The sequence below is a fragment of the Portunus trituberculatus genome, chromosome 38, assembly GCF_017591435.1.
Source record: "Portunus trituberculatus isolate SZX2019 chromosome 38, ASM1759143v1, whole genome shotgun sequence".
NCBI lineage: Eukaryota > Metazoa > Arthropoda > Malacostraca > Decapoda > Portunidae > Portunus > Portunus trituberculatus.
In genome coordinates, this window is record NC_059292.1 from 25,551,543 (window position 1) to 25,569,042 (window position 17,500).

Here is a 17,500-nt window from a genome sequence, read left to right on the forward strand (position 1 = left end):
GAAAGGAATAGGTCGGCTCTTGACTTCAACATACAATAAATGAGGAAAATTTGATTGCTCCTCTCTCTCTCTCTCTCTCTCTCTCTCTCTCTCTCTCTCTCTCTCTCTCTCTCTCTCATGGCTGTAGTGATGTCGAGAATGACTTATTTTTGTGAATGTTTTAGGCAGGAATACTTGAAATGACTTCTTATTGCATTGTTCCATTGGTTTAATGACGGAAATTGCCTCATACGTGCTGGTTTATCTATCTATTTACCTACAGAGGTCCTTCAGTGTTTTCTTCTATCTATCTGTCTGTCTGTCTGTCTGTCTCTCCCTCCCTCCGTCCGTTTTGTCTCTCCAAAGTGCTCACGATGCTTCACCATTTCGCGCGAGTCAAACACCACTACTCTCTACAGAATATTCTCGTGTATTTCCACCTTGCATGAGAGACTTTGTGCGTGTGTGTGTGTGTGTGTGTGTGTGTGTGTGTGTGTGTGTGTGTGTGTGTGTGTGTGTGTGTGTATTCTGGTACTGATTAGCATCCCTTTAATACCCGGAGAGGAAATGTGTTTAAGCTATTTTTGAACTATCTTGCCTGTTGTTTACTGGGATCATACGAGTAGAGGCGATACTGCTGCTGCTGCTACCACCACCACCACCACCACCACATTTCTACATCAAGATAAATGAAGAACTAACTAACACTGAAGTAAGAGGTAAGAAGCAGATGGAGAAGCAACAAACAGTAGCAAAAACAGGAGGCAGGTAGGCAGGTAGGCAGGCAGCAGGTAAGAGGGGAAACTAAAGGTGCGTGACTTAACCAGGTGACCAGTGCTTACCTGTGCAGGGGGAGGAAACAGAGAAAGGGGAAGGGGAAGGGAAAGGAAAGCAGGGAAAGGAAAGGTGTAGAGGAAAAGGAGGGAGGAAGAATGAGGGAGGTTACTGTTGTGGAGGTGTTGAAAGGTGGAAGAGGGGAAAGGAAAGGAAAGGAAGGAAGGAGGGAAGGAGGGAAGGTGGGAGTGAAGGAAGGAAGGATGGAGATGAAAGAAGTCTTGGGAGAGGATAGAATTCGAGAGATGAAGTAAGAAAAGGAGGACGAGAAAGAAGAAAAACAAACGAAGGAAGAAGAAAAAGAAGAACAAGAAAGGAAAAAATAACGATGAATGACAGAAGGAAGAAAAGAACGCGGAAGAGAAAGACGAAAAAGAAAAGAAGTAAGAATGGAGAGAAATGCTAAGAAGGAACAAAGGCAGGAGGAAGAAGAAAGAGATGGTGGAAGAGTGAGAAAGGGAGAGGGAGAGAGAGAGAGAGAGAGAGAGAGAGAGAGAGAGAGAGAGAGAGAGAGAGAGTGAGAGAGAGTGGGAAAGAGTCTGAGATGGAGTGTGTTTTGAGGCACGAGGCTTTTATGAGACCCAAAACGTAAAGAGAAGCATAGTGAGGCGAGACTGCAGCTTGTGGTGTGTGGTGAAGGTGTGGTGGACGTATAGTGAAGTTATAGTGAATATAGTGGACAGCAGGGCAGGGCAGGTGAGATGAAGTGCATTGAGATGGTGAAAGGTGAATGGCGAATGGTTAGGATGTATGGTGAGCTGTGATTTAATGGAGGTGAGGTGACTGGTGCGATAGTGTGGTGTGGAGGTAGGAGGGGTGGTGAATAGCGTACTGCAAGGTTATATAGCCATGGTGATCTATGGTGAGCCGTTCTTAGTGGAGAATACAGTGCGGCGTTATGGTGAAGGGAAGTGGCGTTGTGACGGATGTAGTAGTGAAAAAAAAAAAATGCAATAAAGTGACTTACAGTACTAGTGAAATGTATGAGAGAGAAAATTACAGAAACAAAAAACAAGAACATAAAAACATGAAATAAGAACATAGGAAACAAGAACACAAGAACATCAGAAAACAAGAGCATAAGAAATAGAAACATAAGAAGAACAAAAGAATCTAAGAGACAAGAACACAAGAACATCAGTAAAAGAGCAAGAACATCAGTGAAAACAAACATAAAAAACAAGAACTCAAGAACATCAGTGAAAACAAACATAAACAAAAACAAGAACTCAAGAACATCAGAGAAAACATAAGAAACAACAACTCGAGAACAAAAGAAAATAAGGAAAACTGCAATGAAGAAGTCACGAAGCAAGCATCGTGAAGTCATGCGTGAGAGACCAAACTTGAGACGAGATAATCCAAAACCTGAAGGAGAGAATGAAGCGACAAGCACGAGGCATAGAAAATGATAAACAGTCGTGGAAGAATGCATAGAAGTAACACAGCTATCGTGACGTGAAATAATGTAATAATATCTAGAACTCTTTACCTGTACCTCGGTGTGGGATGAGAGTGGCGGGGTGAGAAGACAGACCCGCTCAAAGTGTAGTAAAAGAGAAACAATAGCAATGCACAGGTGGCAAGCGAGCAGGTGCAGAGGAACCAGACATGTACACCAATTCCAGTCAGCTGCAGCAGTAGTGGTGATGGTGGTACTGGTGGTGGTGGTGGTGGAGAAACAAAAATCCAGGAAGCGTCACGTGAATTTATAGCGACTCCCTGATCCACCCGGGCGCCCACCACCACCACCACCACCACCACCACCACCACGACCCACCTGCCTCACCCCTGCACTGTGTGGGCGGGATAGAGCGTGCGAGAGAGAGTAGTGGGGTGGGAGTGAGGGTGTGAGGATGAGGGGAGAGGCCATCCAGCCAACCTACACTCCCGCCCACACATCCTCCCCGCCCACCTAGACCGCCCAGCTTCCTGACAATAAATATCGGGCTGACAGACGCGGCCACTCTTCCCTCCCCATGTGAATCCTTCCTCTCTGTAAATCGTCACATTCCCTTCATTTTTCCCTTCCAGCAAAACAACTCTCTCTCTCTCTCTCTCTCTCTCTCTCTCTCTCTCTCTCTCTCTCTCTCTCTCTCTCTCTCTCTCATAATTTCCTTTGTTTGTGATTTTTACTGTGTTTTTAACTCTTTTCTCTTTCGTGATGACTTTATTACTATTTTTCTCCTCTTTTCTTTTTAATTTATTTTCTTTACATGTCCGGTCTTTCGTCTTTTTTCTGTTTCCCCTTGTTTGTCGCTGCTTGGATCATCTCTCATCCCTTTGTCACCATTATGTGCTATTTTTTTTTTTTTTTGCCAGTGGTGGGTCTTGCGCTGCTCTTTTCTTTCCTTCTCTCCCTCAGACGCTCCTTTTGTTAATTGCTGTCTTAATAGTTGCATGAAAAATCTTTGTCTATAAATTTGGCCGGGAATGTTACACGCCCAAACAAAGCACCACACACACACACACACACACACACACACACACACACAGGGCTCTGACAGTACATATAGGAGAACACTATAAAAAAAAGAGATAGATTGATAGACAGATAGATAGATTAATAAAGAAAAAGGAAAACTCAAATATCTCAAACTCTGTACTTGATTTTCACAGGGAGAGATTATGTCGAGCAGCCTTGGAGGAACAGCCTGGAGGTTAGTAATTAAAATGTTTGTTTCTCCGTATGTACACAAATGAAAGAAGGAAATGTTAATGCTAGACAACAAAATGATAAAGTATGATTCTGTGTGTGTGTGTGTGTGTGTGTGTGTGTGTGTGTGTGTGTGTGTGTGTGTGTGTGCGAGTGATGGGGAGGATCAACAAAAGAAGCACTGAGAGGCAAGAAAGAATGAAAGAGCCAGTCACTTTGTTCTCCCCGACATCTCCTTGTTTTGACTGTCCACTCCGACCCTCCCCTCCTCTCTCTCTCTCTCTCTCTCTCTCTCTCTCTCTCTCTCTCTCTCTCTCTCTCTCTCTCTCTCTCTCTCCTTCACTTATCTTCCCTGTCTTTCCCTGTCTTTCAAATCCCTCAACTTTTTCCTCCCTTCCTTTCTTTCCTTTTCACTGTCTCTCAGCTCCTCGACTGTCCTCATACAGTGGTTCAGTTAAGACGTTAAGATGTCCACTCTTTAACCAAACTGTATTCATCCATCGGGTTACATTACTTAACACAATCATGCCAATCAAAAAGGAAAAAATGTTAACCTTCTTTCATATTCTCTCATTTATTTATTTACTTTTCTTTTATACACCTTTTCGCATTCACGTCAGAGATGGACGAATGTTAGGCCGGTAATTAGACTCCGCCTCAGTTCATTCATCGATAAAAGTCTGCTTCCTGTAGGGCTCCGGACGTGCTGGAGTAATTAATGTATTATTCGCACCGCAACGGGAAGCCAGTTCACATGCGATTCATTTGAGAGGAGCCTGGGATGAAGGACCTAATGATTAACACTGCACTGAAAGGCAGGGTGGTGAATTATCGCTCCCATACTGTACACCTAGCCACGCCCTCCTGTATTCTCACATGTTTAGCTGTGTACACTTACATACAGTGGTTGCAGGATAGAATGCAAACAGGAAAAAAAGTAACAAGAAACTAACGGAAAAGAGTAGCAAAAAGTAACGGGAAGAAGTAACTAAACAGAAGAGTAACAGAAATATTGAATAGTTTTGTTTCTATTTCGGACCCAGCCGAATCTAAGCAAACCACCGATTCTATTTTCCTAAACAGAATTACTACTGTTACTTTTCCATGATTTTTTTTTTCCCTAGCAAAAATTTTTTTTTTTTTTTTTTACCTTTTTTCTCAGATACTTTCTTTCCAATACTGCATACAGAATATATCCCAAGTAGCATACACACACACACACACACACACACACACACACACACATACACACGCATAGATCATCCTAAACCCGTCATTCACTCTCCTCATGCATAAGTTTTGATATTCATACTTTGTGTTATGGAATACGTAATTATAACTTTTTGTATCCCAGAATTATATAAGAGACCCAAGCATTTCTTTCCATCACCTGTAACACTTCCCACTGCACACAGAACATTACGAATAACAGCAAGGAAGAAAAAGAAAGCTATGCGCAAGAGAAATTATTGTCGTGGTGAATGACTGTATCTGGCGGTGATCAGCGGAGTCCTGTTCGCCGCAAAATGGTTGGTATTCCAGGCATCGAAATAGACGAGAGACACCTGGCGGCGGTCCCTCAGGTACGATGTAATCACGACTCCCATTGGTGGCGAGACGAAGCGCGTTGCCAAGTGTCTGCTGATAAAGGTCTCCAAGAAGTGAGGCATTCAGCGCGCGCCGTTCACCTCCTCCTCCTCCTCCTATTACCTTTGACACACACACACACACACACACACACACACACACACACACACTTTTCATAATTTTCCTTTTTTTTCTGGCTGTTTTTCTGTTTTGTAATCAATCATTTAATCAATCTTCTTTTTCAATTTCTTCTTCTTCTTCTTCTTCTTCTTCTTCTTCTTCTTCTTCTTCTTCTTCTTCTTCTTCTTCTTCTTCTTCTTCTTCTTCTCTTCCTCCTCCTCCTCCTCCTCCTCCTCCTCCTCCTCCTCCTCCTCCTCCTCCTCCTCCTCCTCCTCTTCTTCCTCCTCTATTGTGCGTCCCGAGAAGCTGCAGAGGGATTTTCTTTCATTTATATGTCTTCCTATTCCTCCTTCTCTTTTCTTTGCTTCCTTCTTCTCTCTCCTTTCATTTCCCATGCATTTATCTCCATCCTTTGCTCATCTTTCTTTGCCTTCCTCTTTTCATCATTCACTCATTCATCCTTCTGTCTGTTCTTTCTTCCATCCCTCACTTTCTTCTCTTCTTTTCTTCTTTTCTTACTTTGGTTTATTCGTCTGTCTATCTTTCTATCTATCTACCTATCTACTTGCTTTTTTTTTTACTTACCTACCCATCTATCTATCTTTGTCTATCTATCTTTCTATTTATCTATTCATGTATCTATCTATCTATCTATCTATCAATTCATCCTTCTCTCTCTATGATACACCACGAAATTATCTTCACAGTCACTCACCTTCATCTCTAGTCCACCATTCTTCAGCCTCAGAATTGGCCTTATTACATTACCAGCATCTCAGGGTCAGTATCTCAGCCTCACCGTCCCTCTCTTGTGTCACTTCAAGCACAGTCTTCCTTTCACCTCGCCGCAGTAGTGTGCTTCTCTAGGGACTGACGGGGGTCGGTCTGTCTGTGATGTTACTCCCAGTGTGTGTGTGTTTCCGTCTGCCTTGTCTCCTGGGATGACTGTTCGGTTTCTTGTGTTGTTTGTTGCAGTAATAGTAGTAGTAGTAGTAGTAGTAGTAGTAGTTAGTAGTTGTAGTAGTAGTAGTTGTTGTTGTTGGTGTTGTTTTTTCTTGTTCTTTTCATCTTCATCTTCTTTATCACTAATCGAGTTTTTTGCTCTTCTTTTTTTTTTTTTTTTCGTGACGTGTGAAAATCTAGGCAGTACTTCTTAAATGCAAAGATAGAAGTGTTACATCTTTATGTGTTAAGCAGGAAGAGTGAGTATTATTCTCTCTCTCTCTCTCTCTCTCTCTCTCTCTCTCTCTCTCTCTCTCTGTGTGTGTGTGTGTGTGTGTGTGTGTGTGTGTGTGTGTGATTTTTAAGTCATTGCAATTCCGTGTATTCATTTATTTTTCCAGCAACTTGTTCATTTCTTTTTTTCTCACTCCTTCCTTCCTTCCTGTCCATTTTTTTCTCTCAATCTCTCATCCCTTGTCTGTAATTTCCTCTGTTCCTCTGAATATTTCTTTTTCTTTACTTCTTGGATCTGCGTGGGTTGGCTTTTGCTTTTATATTTCTTTTTCTTTCTATCCCCTGACTTACTTTTCACCAGGGTATTCTTCTATATTTTTATCTTTTTCTGTATGAGTAAATATATTCTTGTCCTTTACCTTTCAACAACAACAGCAACAACATGAAAGATTAGTTAGTGTGTGGTTTTCGGGTGATGTAGCATGTTTTTAGGGATCTTTTGGGTGAAATGGGGTGATTTGTTTTGTTTTTGGTAAATTATGATGTTCTTAAGGATTTTCTGCATGAGTTTATATTCTATTTTGGTCTTTTTACCTTTTATTTCTCTCCTTTTTAATTTTTTTTATTTTGTTACCGCTATGAAAGCAGTATTTTCTTTCCTTTTCTTTCTTTCATTCCTTGGTCTTTCTGCTTTCAGTGATATTTTCTGATACATATTCCTTTCTATTACATTTTTTCATCTTTATCTTTTTTATATCTATTCATTAATTTACTTTTGCTTTCTTAGTGTCAAACATTGCTTTGTGTCATAAACTAACGGCATTTAGGGTAAGAATGAGACTCAACTGTATGCTCTTTGAGAGAGAGAGAGAGAGAGAGAGAGAGAGAGAGAGAGAGAGAGAGAGAGAGAGAGAGAGAGAGAGAGAGAGAGAGAGAGAGAGAGAGAGAGAGAATTTTATTATTACATGCATATCTCTGAATATTCTGGTGAAACGAAAAAAAAAAAAAAACATAATTTGATAGACTCGTCTGTTCAATACACATTTGCAAACACAGTACCTACTTTTCCAGCACAAACTCATAATAACATTAGTTGACGCTTGATTACGAATTGTATAATTGCTCATAACGAATTAACTAATAAGCCTGTTAATCATACTTACACTGAGTTGCTGTAAGATTAGATTAATTCATGTAATTATATTAACTTTGAATAAAAAGGATAAGTCTTTAGGTTCATTTACTCGGAAGAGCGTCAGTGCTGGTGGGAGGTGGGAGGAAACCAGTAGGAAGGCTGAAAAATACGTTGTCGGGAGAGGTGAGGGAGAGAGAAGGGCTGTTAAGGGCATTGTCGCAACCCCAGAATCAAGAAAAAATGAAACACGTAAGAAAGAAGAAGGTAACAAGAATGAAGAAATGAAGAAGGAAGTAAGAAGTAGAATAACAGACGGACAAACTTAATCTCGTATGGAAAAATAAGGATGCCAAACTAAATGATAATAGGCTCACTCGCTTCCCAACCACAGCGGGGTCGACACTAATAAGGGTCAGTTTCAGTCTCCTATTAGCTCGGGAGCTTTCCAATATGGGAAGTGTTTGGGGATCGGATACCGTACAAAAATACTACGAATATGGCGCAATTCCCTTACAAGTTCCTTTTTTGATCTCTCCAAAACGAAAACAGCGGCCAAAATTGACTGTGGAACTCCATCACGGCTGAAGTTTTTTTTTTTTTTTTTATTGGTTAGTTAGCAAACGAAAAAAATGGAGACCGGAACAAGCCTTAATAAGACACTAAGGTCACGCACGATGCTCACCACACAACAGAAACCATATGTGTGTGTGTGTGTGTGTGTGTGTGTGTGTGTGTGTGTGTATCTGGCATGATTTCTAGATAGTGGTAGAACAGCTGGTGTATTTAATTTTTGTCTTTCCCATTTCAGTGTCACCTCATGTCATCGCTTAATTTGCATGCATTAATATCTCTGTGAGTTTAAGTATAAAACTACGTAACTGTGTCATCAAACAGTCCTTGTAGTTATGATTGTAATAAAATGATCTGTTCTAATTGTAATGGAGTTCAAAATGCGAGGATACGATATTTTTTGTATTATAGATCGTGTGTGTGTGTGTGTGTGTGTGTGTAATTCACTGTTTGATCTGCTGCAGTCTCTGACGAGACAGCCAGACGTTACCCTACGGAACGAACCATTATTTCCGATCTTCGGATAGGCCTGAGACCAGGCACACAACACACACCGGGACGACAAGGTCACAACTCCTCGATTTACACCCCGTACCTACTCACTGCTAGGTGAACAGGGGCTACACGTGAAAGGAGACACCCAAATATCTCCACCCGGCCGGGGAATCGAACCCCAGTCATCTGGCTTGTGAAGCCAGCGCTCTAACCACTAAGCTACCGGGCCGTGTGTGTGTGTGTGTGTGTGTGTGTGTGTGTGTGTGTGTGTGTGCGTGCGCGTGCGTGCCTAACATTCCAGACATCAATAAAGCTTCCGGAATACCTGAGTAGGCCGCTAATCACCTCTCGCACCTGCAACACACCACGCCGCACCCAGTGAGAGCAGCCCTCACCTGGACGCGACTTCACCTCCCCTCACTCTGTCTCACCTATCCCATTAATTTAATTCTATTCACATTCTTCCGTCCTATCCATTCACCACATCTCGCTCCCTTTCACCCTGTTTATTTCACTTACATTATTCTCTTCTTTCCATTCACTCGTTTTTTTTTTTTTTATCAACCTTCCATCATCCTTGTCACTCACAGAATTGCAGCAACATCGCCTTTTTTGTTCATAGCACTGGCTAACAATGTTCTTTGCCTGTTTCTCCTGCTTTCGTCACATGGCTACGTGACGTTAAATCTCATGCCTTTGCTTTTGCCGTAAGCAATACAGGAGGCTCCAGGCTAACGTTCGATACCATTGGCGCTATAATGGTATCGTTTTCGGATGATTGTCGCTCTTCAGGCGTTAATGGGTGTGTTCCTTGAGTGCCACGCCGAGCTGCTGAGGAATCAAATGTTACGTCTTACTGGGAGATGTCATACAACATGGGCATCGTCATTCTCACGGCCAGCGGGACGAATGTTGCCCGTCGGATAGTCTTAACTGGTTCGCAATTTAACAACTGATTTTTCAACTCAGTACTTCAGTTATCATAGTTGAGAAAATTAAGGCGAAACGTAATAACATTTACCTATAATCTACATGACTGATTTTTTTTCTTACCTAAATTACTAGCACAGGACAAATCAACCAGCAAAATCAGCCGTAAACTTCACTCTCGATAGTATGTCATTAGTTACAAAGTCAATGATGGCCCTCGACACCACAACGAAGTACATAACTGGCCCTCGAAATTTGAGTTTGACGCCCTTGCTATAGAACACGCTGATGGATGAACGTAAGTATTGGTTCTGATGTTTCCATAATTCACTGTCACCTTCACTGGGCCTTATTTCAATGTCTTCTTCGTTGCTCTTGCCCAGAACCCTCTTAATAAAATTCGAAAACATGTATGGTTACTTGAAACATCAGATTATACAGTTACCTTACAAATTAACGGTATCGGCAGAAGTACGAAGTTCCGAGAAGGTGTGTGGACAAGTCGTGGACACTTCAATCAGTCAGCGAATGGTAGTGTGTCATCAGGTGGCAACATTACTCACACTGTCATTGGATCTTGAAATTAATGATCCAGAGTCCTTAGCAGTATAAGGTATAGCACCACTTCCTTCTGCTAGATCGACCTGTGCTCCTTGTTTATATCTTTCTGTATTCATATGTATTTTTGTGTATTTCTCATGTATTTTTTGTACTTTTTTTTAAAATCCCAGAATCTTTTTCCTCCACTCCACTCCAGCCCCTTCCTGTTTCTTTCCTTCCCGTACTTCCCCTCACTCTCTCCTTTCCTCTCGTCCCATCACTTCACTCAGCCTTCCTCCTCCTCCTCCTCCTCCTCCTCCCCCTCCTCCTCTTGTGGCCTTCCAATCAAAGTTCAAGGGTTGCATGTTTGCGTTAGTTCGCAGTTGCGTTTGTTGTTGTTGTTGTTGTTGTTGTTGTTGCATCATTGATTCTTGTTATCTTTGCTTTTATGTTATTTTGTTGGTGTATTTCTTATGTTGTTGTTGTTGTTGTTGTTGTTGTTGTTCGGGGAGGTGGTGGTAGTGGTGATGGTGGTGCGGATGCTGACGTTACTGCTGTCGTAAATGCTGACGTAAGCGCTGACGAAGTTCATGATGTTAGTGGTGACGTCAGCGGTGGCGGCGGCGGCGGTGGTGGCGAGCAAAGAAGCGCAGGATAATGGTGTCAGCAGCAGAGACAAGGGCGTAATTAAATCCGAGGGAAAACGTTTGCACAGGGAGAGAAAAGTGGTGTGGGAATTCAGAAAAGAGAAAACACAATTACTGGTTGTTAGTTGCTTTACTTTGTTGTTGTTTGTTGTTTGTTTGTTTGTTTGTTTGTTTGTTTGTTTGTTTGTTTGTTTGTTTGTTTGTTGTTGTTGCTGTTGTTGTTGTTGATGTCTTATTCGTGTTTGGTGGTGCTGCTACTACTGCTGCTACTGCTGCTACTACTACTAATGCTAGTGGTGGTGGTGGTGGTGACACTACTACTACTACTACTACTACTATTGTTATTAGTACAGCTACTACTACTTTTACTACTACTATTAGTATAGCTACTACTACTACTACTACTACTACTACTACTACTACTACTACTACTACTACTACTGCCACCACTACTACTGCTGTTGTGTTGCAGTTGCAGCCACCACCACCACCACTGCTGCTGTGCTGCCACCACCACCACCACCACCACCACCACCACTGCTGCACCACCACCACCACCACTGCCACCACCACTGCCACCACTGCACCACCACTGCTGCCACTGCTGCTGCTGCTGCTGCTGCTGCTGCTGCTGCTGCTGCTACTGCTGCTGCTGCTGCTGCTGCTGCTGCTGCTGCTGCTGCTGCTGCTGCTGCTGCTGCTGCTGCTGCTGCTGCTGCTGCTGCTGCTGCTGCTGCTGCTGCTGCTACCAACAACAATAAAAGTAACAGCAACAACACTGTCATCCCCACCACTACTATCATAACTATCACCATCATTATTACTATCACCATTGCTATCATCATCACAATTATCACAACAAATGTTACAATAGACACCACCACCAATGCCACCACTACCACAATCACCACCGCCCCCTCCTTCTACGCTGCTCTAAAACTCACTCCCTCCTCCGTCTGTCAGTCATGCTGTCCATCCACTGGCATACTTACTTTTCCCACTCCTACACACACGCAGCCACTCCCTCACCGTCGACAGATCAAGCAAGGCAAAACTTAACCCTCTGTATATGAAGCAAGACCTGATGAGTGGCGTGGCAAAGGACGCGAGCCTCCTGAAGCAGCGCCATTGAGGCAGGAAAGTGAGGTACGAGATGGGCGTGTGATTGTTTTTTGGAGATGAAAGTTTTTCGGTGTGTTTTCTGGAGGATGGTGGAGAGAAAGAACGCAACTATGAGGTCAGAAAGCAATGTGGGCGTATCCTGTTTGGTGCTTTCCTTTAGGGACTGGTGCCTTAGTGGGTCTCTTCTTCTTTCTACCCTTTTTGTAGGCTAAAGTCTTGTGTCCGTGATTTGTGGGTTTGTATTCTTTAACGCTTTGTTCTGTCAAAAGGTTAATTGTCAAAGGCCACACAGAGATGGTTAGTCGAGGTTCTTATGGATAAAGAGCCGTTGTTTACCCATCCTTAGGATCGACAAGTCATTGAAAACTGTAGTATCATCCAGTTGAGCCTGTTGAAAGTAACCAAGATGAAATTGAAATAAATAAGAAAAAGAGTTGAAATCTGTAAGAATTGTTTTATGTAAGGGACAACTGGCCAAGGCAACAGAAAAAAAAAAATCTCATTTAGTTGTCAGATCCCGTGCAGATCCGAGACAGTTAGCCAAAAGAAAATGATAAATGTCCTGAAACCTCTTGTTAATAATCACTGTCCACGTAAGAGTCAGCGAAGTAGCGAGGTGGGTTCATGAGTGCACGATGACCTTCCTCATGACGGCATTGGCGGGGATCATCTCTGCGGAGGTGGGGTGGCGGGGTCCAGCTTGCGTGGAGCGCCAGGTGAGAGAGGCACGAGCAACGCCAGACTGAACTGCATACTTTAATGAGCTGGAGAGTGGCTGGAAGGATTCTCTATTCCTCATACTTATTCTTTAGATCAAGTTGAATTTTTAGAGCGATAATGTCATGCGCTCAAACCCTAACTTCAGACTCTCGCTTCCTTGCATTAAGTTTGTCATCTTTTACTTATTCATCTAATTATTTCAGTAATATATTTATCTATCTATTTTTTTTGCCCGTATAACATGGAACTCATACGTACATACATTCAACCCTCGTTCTTCCAGGCGTGTGTGCGGAGTGTAGTGGTCAAAACATGGGAAGTGGAGCCTGCAGTTTAAGATGTTTGCTGTCTCCGTCTTTCTTTCAACCGAGAAAATAAAAACCTTTACCTGCATTTTATTTTCCTTTTTCTTTTTTTCTCTTTTTTTTTTTTTCGCGAGGCTCCAGAAGCAAGGCGCTTAAGTCTGAGAAGTGCAAGCGTCGTGAAGCCTCCATCCGTCTGCCTCGGTGTGAACTCGAAAACACTTCACGTCTTCGTTTTTCATTTTACGGTCGTTCTTTGTCTCCCCTGTGTTTCTTGCGAGGAAATGTGTCAAGCTGTGTGTGTGTGTGTGTGTGTGTGTGTGTGTGTGTGTGTGTGTGTGTGTTTGCTCGGGCTCAGGTTTTTATCCATGGGTGGCGGTGACACGAAACCTTTCTCTGTTATTGTATGTCTTCCCAAGCATGACTGTGTCCTCTGCGCTCCTGGTGTACGTACAGAGGGACTGTAGGTGCGTCTTGCTTTTGTATAGACGGAACTGGGAGTGTCCTGGAACTTTCTTGTTTAGATTTGGGCTTTCTTTTCGATGTCCAGGTATAAGGAAGTAACATGCAGTGGGTATTTGTTAGACACCCTAAGAAAATCAAAGGACGATATTTTAACTCAGTTTCTTAAAATGTCCTCTTTTATTTTTGTTCTTTTTTTGCAGGGACATTTTCGTCGCTGGTCTCTATCATCTTTCCAAGTTCTTTCTTCATCCTTCTCTTCTTCCCACTGCTCTTCTTCCTTCAGCATGTTATCATCCTTTTATTCCTTCAGCTCCTCTTCCTTCAGCATATTTTCCTCCTCTTATTATTGTCTGAAAGGTCATCATCTACTTTTTCTTGCAGAACCATTTATAGAAAGTTAGAGTTGTAATTAGCAGGTTGTGTCAAGGTGTTGCTGGATACTCTTGGTGGGTATTCTGTGTTGTGAGCATGATGGCGCTAGCTCTTTGTTTATCAAGGAATTTTACTGTGCAATGTTTTCAGTTCACTTGAGTACTGTCAGAAGCTGCCCAGTTGATAAATAAAGGAATGAAAACTCGGATTTTATATGTGGAAATAATTGTTGTATGCCTTTTATATATACCTATATACCTCGCACCAGGCATACATGTTTAATTTTCCTTTCCCCAAGTCACAGAAAGAAAACAGAGACAGCTTAGCGACTTAAAGATTAAAGAATGAAATGGCACTACCAGATCGTATTCGCGGGTGACAAAACTTCTGCATTATACATTTTAAAAACCTCACATTAGACATTCAACTTTTTTTTTTCATGAAGTCCTTGGAAAAAGAAAACGGAGGAGGCTCAGTCTGTTAAAATAAAGGAGCGAAAGAAAACGCACTCTAAATAAGACCTTTCAAAAATACAAAACACCAGACAATTCACTTGGACATCATTTTCTTTCAGTAATTTATGGGAAAAAGAAAACGGAGACAGAACAACACAGATCACCCGTTAGAAACTGAAAATATAATGATACCCATAACTCCTCGCATGCGGACAGGAACACGGGAGGGGAGGAAATGTGGAACTGGTGTGGAAATGTGTAGCAAGTCTGTCGGTGCTGGTATGGGAGATGTGGAGGCGCGCAGTGAGCAGAGCAGGGAGTGGAAAGTGTGCAAAGAGAGGCAGAATATAGCGAGAGGTGCACCACTTTGACTACTGGAGAGAGAGAGAGAGAGAGAGAGAGAGAGAGAGAGAGAGAGAGAGAGAGAGAGTTGCTCAGAGGACCCGAGTTGTCAAGGCAAGCAATCCTTTGATGGTGTGCTGTCTAGCATTACTCCCGTGTGTGTGTGTGTGTGTGTGTGTGTGTGTGTGTGTGTGTGTGTGTGTGTGTGTGTGTGTGTGTGTGTGTGTGTGTGTGTGTGTGTGTGTGTGTGTGTGTGTGTGTGTGTGTGTGTGTGTGTGTGTGTGTGTGTGTGTGCCATCCAAACATGAAGGAATGTAGATTGTTCGCTTCTTTGCAAATACATAGAAGAGAGAGAGAGAGAGAGAGAGAGAGAGAGAGAGAGAGAGAGAGAGAGAGAGAGAGAGAGAGGGAGAGTGACTATGAACTATTAGGCTCATACGAAATAAAGATAATTTGACACAATGCCTGTCTGAGAAAGCCGCCTTGTGTCCATTAGGTTAATTTGAGCTTGGGTAGAGGTGGTGGTGGTGGTGGTGGTAGTGGTGGTGGTGGTGGTAATGGTGGTGGTGGTTGTGATGGTGGTGGTGGTAGAAGAAATGAATATAAGTACGGTTTACAGATACATTACTTTGAATGGTGGTGAAAAGGATGAAGACTGAAAAAAAAAAAAAATGTGATAATGCTGGATTAAAGATAAGCAAGGTGGTAAAGCCAGTGGTGGTACACAGATAAGTAGTGTGGTGGTGGTGGTGGTGGTGGAGACATTAGTGGAAGTGAATGTGGTGGTGGTGGTGGTGGTGGTGGTGGTGGCGGCGACGCATCATTACTATTCATGACATGCCCAGGACAATTAATTACAGGGAATTGCTTCATCTGACTCCCCGCCTCACTATTGCGTTACTTGGTGCGAACAGGTGAGCGGGAATAATGAAGCGAGCGAGATTAACCTCTTGCACTCACCTGTCTGTCTGTCCGTGTGTCTGTCTGTTTGTCTGTCTGCATGTGCCCGTCCTTCTACCTGGCTGTGTGTTTCTCTTTAATTTCTTCTGTTGATTTGTTGGGTTTATCTGGACAGAGACAGAAAAATAGACAGACCTACAGATATAGACAGAGACGGGCAGACAGATATGTTGGGTTTATCTAGAAAAACAAAAACAGACAGAGACAAACAAAGAGACAGACAGACAGGAAAACAGACAGACATATATTCAGACAGAGAGCAAAAGAGGAAGAAGCAAAGTCTCATGGTAGAATATAAAGTGTTATGGACAAGAATGCAAGACCAGACAAGAGTTAATTCCCTCATTTTTCAGGACCTGCCTCTCTCAATTACCCCGTCTCTCGGCAGGCTATTGAGGTGCTGTGGTGTGGCGCCCATTCAGCGGAGAGCGGCTGCTGCTGAGGGGGGCCATACGCCACAACACACCGTGCTTTACCGGAGGAGGGAGTAACACGCCCCACCGCACACGTCCCTACGAGAAGAGAACGAGCTGGTGGTAAGGGTGATGGTGATGGTGGTCTTGGTGGTGGTGGTTGTGGTGGTGGAGGCACTGCGGACCATTGGGTTTATCGAGTGAGTGGTTGGACGGAGGGGAGACTAGGAAGGATAAGGATGAAGGGAGACTGAAAAGGGAAAGTGAGCGCAGGGAGTAAAGGGAAAAAAAAAAGAAAGAAAAAAGTTTGGTTTCAGTCACTATTCAGGAGTTGTATTTTGAGGTTTCACGAGGAGTGTTTTCTTAATTCACAGCGATGTAACTGATCAAGGTCTCGCAAATAGTTTTTTCTAATGATGGTGCTGAATCCTTGTTGACTGTTACCATTGGCCATTAAATAAGATAAGGTAAGAAAAATCACGTTAGAACCTCATGAATGGTCAAGAAAGACCTCAAACCACAGACCAAAAAAAAAAAAAAAAAAAAAGGAAAAAAAATAAGTGTTGTGATATACAGATGAACAGATCAAGAGACGGATTGTTCACGAGGAATGCTTCAGTACGTAGAGGGAAAGGAAGGACGGACTATAAAAAAAAAAAAAAAAAATTAAAATAAATATTGAAGACATATTTTGTTACCTTACTGTACATAGCTTTACTCCCTCCATGCACTCTGACAGTCTTCGCAAACAGCCTAGATTTTTTTTTTAACTGAGAAAAAAAAACGCTACTGTATAAACAAGAGCCCAGAATTATGAGTGTTGTGACATACAGATGAAAAAAAAAAAAAAAAATCTAGGCTGTTTGCGAAGACTGTCAGCGTGCGTGGTAGGAGTAAATGCTGTATAGTAAGGTAACAAAATAAGAAAAAGACAAGATGAAATTACGAAACTGATAAGATTTATAAAAGAGACAAGAATTACTAATGTTGTGTTGTACATGTAAATGAATCAGAAGGTAGCCGGAAAATTCATGAGGTCACGACTAGGAGGATCAAAGGACTAGAAATATCGATGAGGTGTTACATGTGAAAGAAAGAACAGTAATAGGAAGAAAAGATAACTCTCGCGAGGAAGAAAGGCAAGAAGTTTGTAAATTGAAAGGAAGGGAAAATATGAGTGTCGATAGAAAAACAGAAGACAGGTTACTAAAATGAAAGAGAGAATAATAGATAAGAAAATGTTAGTAGGATAAGAACACAAAGGAGCGATGTGAGTGAATGAACACAATTAGTAAGAATAGGAAAGTGATGGTGTGAATAGCTTTAATCTCATCCCCTATGCTGAAATCGTGTAGGCGGCCTGACCTGTCCCTCCTGCCACCACACAAACAAACACTATGCACTTATATACAAGATTAGAAGACCGCCCCAGTAATGTCAACTTCAGGGTGAGGAGAAATTAATGTCAGAGACAGTGATGTTGGAGACAAAAGTGGTGGTATCCGGTTGAATAAAAGTTAGATATGTATAGTTCGTATACTTGAGGCAGAACAGCTCAGAACAAGCCGCTAGTGTTTGATGAGGAATTGTTAAGAGGTCACGTGAGTCACTATAGAGTCAACGAACAGTTACCCACAACGCTTTGTTTATAAAATTATGAGAAATGGTAAAGTTAGTGAG

General features: G+C 42.4%; 1 long non-coding RNA gene across 2 annotated transcripts in view; it reads left to right on the plus strand.

The window, feature by feature from the left end:
- LOC123514987 overlaps positions 1 to 16,328 on the plus strand; it is a 46,359-nt gene extending 30,031 nt beyond the window's left edge. The window contains exons 3-4 of one of the 2 annotated variants that reach the window (XR_006677725.1): positions 3,433 to 3,473; positions 15,796 to 16,328. This is a non-coding gene — a long non-coding RNA (uncharacterized LOC123514987). The remainder of the gene's footprint in view (positions 1 to 3,432; positions 3,474 to 15,795) is intronic. The other variant, XR_006677726.1, reaches the window with a different exon arrangement.
- The last annotated feature ends 1,172 nt before the right edge of the window (positions 16,329 to 17,500 follow it).